Consider the following 5,772-nt stretch of genomic DNA (forward strand, 5'->3'; position numbering starts at 1 on the left):
TGCTGTTCTGCTATTCTGCTGGAGTTAGTCTGCTATTCTGTTATTCTGCTGGAGTTATTCTGCCGTTCTGTTATTCTGCTGGAGTTTTTCTGCTATTCTGTTATTCTGCTGGAGTTATTCTGCTGTTCTGCGATTCTGCTGGAGTTATTCTGCTATTCTGCTTTTCTGTTATTCTGCTAGAGTTATTCTGCTGTTCTGCTATTCTGCTGGATTTATTCTGCTATTCTGCTATCCTGTTATTCTGTTGGAGTTATTCTGCTGTTCTGCTATTCTGCTATTCTGCTGGAGTTATTCTGCCATTCTGCTATTCTGCTAACTTCAAACAGATACATTTTGCCTCAAAGTAACAGTTACTATGTATGATATACGACGTTTTTCATTATATCATTCAGGAAGTAGGAGACTGACCAAAGTTACATGTCCGATATAAAACATATTTTTTGAAACTGTCGAAGTACAAAACTGGCATCCTTTCATCAAAACGTTGAATCAATTCCTGTCATCTTTTTAAGTAACACAGCTAATAATCATAATAAAATCTTTTGCCACATACATATTTAACGTTTCGCTGATGCTACAAATCCTTTCGAAATGGTCAGTTCATATATGGTAGAGAGGGTAACAGCAAGACAGTAGAAAGACAAAATTATTATTTCATCGATCGCCATCGAATTTGAGCGACCCTTCTTAAAAAACAGTTAAAACCAAATATACCTTACCTTAGCAATATTCTGGTATCCATTTACAGCTGGGTCGACTGAGCCAATCGTGATAAAATGCCTTGCCAAGGATACACCGCAAGGAGTCGAACGGGGGACCTTCATCTCCGTAGGAATATGTCTTAGCAATCTCTGCCAATGCGTCCAAATATTATATATGATAAAAGATATCGGTTATATATATGCTTGACGCACATGAACATTGTAGCTCATGTTGTCTGTTGATTATATCCAACGTTAAATAAAGCCAACTTTGAATTTTGAATTTTATTGTCCAATATTGACCTCTTACTAGTTTAATACTACATATGTTGCTTGCAATACGAGTACTCCTGAAAACCTGAAAAAATACAGATTCTGAATTTACCCATTTTCTAGACAATTCAATCGTTTTAAAGTACAGAAATAACAGTCACTGAATTTGATTAAATAGATTATTGCTTTCAGCTTTATCTTAAGAAATGCGGTATTAGACTTTATTTTCCTATAGCTTTTGGCCAAAATTTAATAATTAACAATGCGTTGCCAAGTGTGCAATCTATGGATCGTCGGGCCGTATGATATATTACGTTCCTGAAAACCATTCTTTCTCAAACCTTTGATTCATCTGAAGAAATTGGCAGTTTCTTGCGGGTGACATGTTAATTTTACTATATAATTCAGGAACCTTTGTTATGTAAATAGGTAATACGTTGTAGTTATCTGCCCCTTGTTCTAAAATGATGAAACATGCTACTTTTTATTTATCAAGCAAAGAAGTTATAGAATCTTATTTTTTTTTCGTCATAAAAAGCTGAGAAATTTGTCGCCTAGATTTGACCGCCACCATTTGTTAAATTGAATCCTGTCAAATTTTAGTGCATATAATAACAAACCAAACTTAGGGTGACACTATCAGTGTCAATTTGTAATTTATTGCACATTGCACTGGTAAAGTATTTTCCATTTTCAATTGAAAGTTAAGTCTTAGTATGTAAAAAGGTAAAGTAATTTGCTCTACAGTTAACTACTGAAAGTGTATCTGAGAGAAAAGAGATATCCTGAGCTTCTGAAAGTAACTAAATTTTGTAGAGATGGTGTGAAAGAAGAGAAAGGGATAAGAAATTGCTGAAAAATCATGATTTCTTTCGCAAAAATCTTTCTTCGGATTTGTAAAAAACGTAGGCTCGACCGCTTCACTCTGGTTAAATGCATAAATACACAATTCATTCTGACAGATGTGAGGAGAAAAGAAAGAAGGTCAACATATCTCTTGGTAGGTATCTCTTGTGTTTCTCTCAGATATTTGCTCTTGTCTCCAGAACATTGTAACAAAGCATTGTATTTGCATAAAGCTCTATGAGAAATTAATTGATGTTTAGGGCCTGATATGATCTCCCATTATAATATAACCAAATACTGTTGAAATACAGAGACAAAAAAATCAAACAGATCCGTAATTCTTTTGTCTAAGAGTCAAAGTCTCATGTCAGTGACATACTGAAGTTCCATCCTGTTTATATATAATATAATATAATATATTTATTGTGACTTTCACTGAGTTATTAAAATAAATATTAGAGTTTAATATTTATGGTAATCTTAAGTTGCAAATATCAGATATTATTGTCACTAGTACATTTTTAAAAGGATGCAATGTAAATAGAACCATTGAAAAAATGATGAAATATACCATATATTGCTGATATTATATTTAGGCACGTTACATCTAAATATTTCAAACGTGAACACATATTACATTTTCAATGTATTACATCTAATGAAATCGTTTTCGATGTTTTGTGTACAATGTAAACCTGCTTCATGAGCTGTAAGATTCGACAGGGGAAGAAACAAGTAAAAATTGAATGTTCAGTGGATCCAAAAACGCTGTCGCAATGCAGCGAAACTGTACAGTAGTGTATGTACTGCTGCGCATATAACAGATCACTAAACAATTGGACGACGATACAAAAATAAAGGAACGGAGTTGTAAATCGCTTGGAACTTCAGTCGCAAAACAGTTTAAAAGGGTATCATAGAACTTAGGTGGGAATACTCCCCGTTACGAGACGTACAAGGAAGGAAAACACTGCTAACTATGTTTCTTATCTTTATCTACTTCAGAAATCATGTCAAAAACAGTAGTTTTGTTGTTAATAAAGTCATTTTCTTTGGTCTTAAGAATCAGAGATTCAAGAGAAAATCACTGACTAAGACGGATTATTTATTATTCTAACACGATATCAAGAGTTACTATATACATCCATCGAGAAATACACCATGTTTACTTATTCTTTGTTGTATTCAATTTCAGCGCGCCACAATGACGTTTGACACTCTGCCGTACTTACTGTCACCGTAACGGCAATGGTTTGTCCCGCCAGTTTTGCTTATAGATAATTCTAACATATAACGATTGCCAGTTAATAAAAGAAGAAGGTCAACTCATGTGAAATTTGCGATAAACAACGGTTGACGCGCGGACCTCTACGAAAGCATTATAACATCAAATTGCCGCATTACATTCCGTACATTTTAAGTCTAACTGATAAATGAAGCCCAGTATGATTTTTTTTATAAATATGTACGAATGAAGCAATCAAGGACTTCTTGTGGCTTGTCTAATATACAACGGTCCACCCTTCAGATGCTTGGATTTTTCACCACTCGGACTAACGCCGTCGTAGTTATATTCCCGTGCATCTGAACTCTGAACCGTGATAAATCAGGCGACAAATCACTCGAAGTCTTCATTAATTGTTAAACAATTCGACGAATGGTTTTAGAATGACAATTACCATTTAAACTAGGAACTGCTATTTTTTATTTTTGTTATTTTTATTGCGTACGTGTATATTACAAACACTGTTAGCCAAACATTCGTGCTAAGGTGCTAAGCAATGAATGAAGGATATGAAAATTATAGTAACATATTTACACGTAAAGAGTGTACATATTTTTCAAGTTCAATGCCATTAAAATTTAATTTTCAAAATGCTTCTTATATTCTATGAAATGTACATGGTCCGAATACATCCATCTTTAAAGTCAAAATCGTTGAAATGCTAAAAATTACTTTTCGATATTTTTTTAAATATAGAAATACATCATGTACGTCTGAAATTGGACAGACCCTGTTACATAACACTTCATAATTTCAACTGTACAAATATTTTATTTAAAGGAAAGTAATCACAATTCGACGAAATAAGAGATTCAAAGCCTAAACGTTTTGATAAAGGGTAACAGTTTAAAACTTTGTATTGTTTCCTAAAAGAAATATTTTTTTTTATATCGAACTTTTAAACTTGGTCAGTTTCCTACTTCCTGAATGTTTTAGTGAAACACATTATATATTATACTCAGTGACAGTTTTCAATATTTGATTTGCAAAACGTTTAGAACGGCATTAAGTTTGATGTTACAGTAAATAGTTTGAAATTGGTAACACTGTTTTATACCATTCAATCCATTTAATAATTATCAAATGTTTCAATGATAGTGATTTCTGCCATTCGTTATAATGACTTGAATAAATATCATAACAAAAAATGTTTTCTTTCCTCAAATGAATGAAACACAAAATAAGAAACAATCTGAGTTTGTTTCCATCCATTTTCTTCTGTTACTTTAAGTTGACGCTCACATTTGCTGCAGCTACCAGACACAATGTGAAAACTACACACGCAATAATCCTTATTGTTTTGAATAACAATTTTGAAAATCTAGTCAACATCAAATGTAATATTTAACAAGATAACTGATTGGCGGATAAAACTGCATAGTTGGTAGCGAATATATTTCTTCCGGGTATCAATTTAACCAAACACAAAAATGTTGAAATGAAGATATAAGCAAATAAGATTTCATAAAGCGCTATGCTCCACCTATACACGACAGTCATTCAAAATTATAATGGAGTGCACACCGGCTTTGTTAACAATAAAAGCGACAAATGAGCATGCTAAACCGTCTTCGGTAAAATTTGACTTATTAATATAGACTTATAGATAACAACTGCGTGCTTTATATGGTAATTCGTATTACTAAAGCCATATTCCAATATGAAAAATGCATGCACTTTCAATTAAAACACGGAAACTTGATATCACGTCAACATATTTTTACTGAGAAAGAATGCAACTAAATATAATCTACTATTCTATATGAAAGGGGTTTTAAATCGACATGATATTATAACAGAACGGTGCTATTTTTAATTCACACAATCACTAGACGTCTAGCACTCCTATGTTATTGTGCGGTACGTTGTACTTCCCGTGTTTTAACACTGTTAAAACACGTTTATATTATAAACAAGTCTGAAATAGAGCGCGCACCGCTGGGCAACATCGGAATAGTTGTAAATGTACTTCACCATATGTAGTTTAGTTTTCATTTTAGAACGACTAAATACTGTGAGATACATATAACTTTTATTTGTACTTTTCGTTATGTAGTTCTGGTGTGGTGACAAAAGGAAAACAAACAGCGTGATGTTCGTTTTGCATCACGGGAAAAGGGAAATGGTGCTTAAACTGACATATTAATTAAAAAGTCGTTAACAGAATACAAGCATGTCGCCCTTGTGACGTATTGAAACGATATTGCAAATGAAAATATATGACGATTGGGAATCCTTCGGGTGTTGTTATATTTTATTAGATATATTGATTCGTTCTTCCATTTATACAATTTAATGTAGAAGCATCACGAAATCCAATATTCAGGTAAAACAATGCTTTTATACTGGAAAAAGACGTTTGTCAGCCTATTATGTGTATGCAAATAAAAAAAAAAGAATTAGTTGCTAAATTTGCCTATTCATTCATAAGAAAAACACTACTGGTACCGCATAGGCTCCCACGTGAAACCATTTTTTATCTAGCTGCGGGAACCAGAGAGACAGAATGAAAATAGCAGAAAAAACACACAATAAAAGCGATGTTTTAATGTATCTTTATTTTTCATAACTGCTGTACACACTATTAATGAATATAAAAGGTAAAAAATCTTATCAATGCTGTGGACGGTAGTTTAAAATTCAGTGAAAAACGTTTCTTTTATTTTT

This window comes from Mercenaria mercenaria, chromosome 1, assembly GCF_021730395.1.
Source record: "Mercenaria mercenaria strain notata chromosome 1, MADL_Memer_1, whole genome shotgun sequence".
Taxonomy (NCBI): Eukaryota; Metazoa; Mollusca; class Bivalvia; order Venerida; family Veneridae; genus Mercenaria; species Mercenaria mercenaria.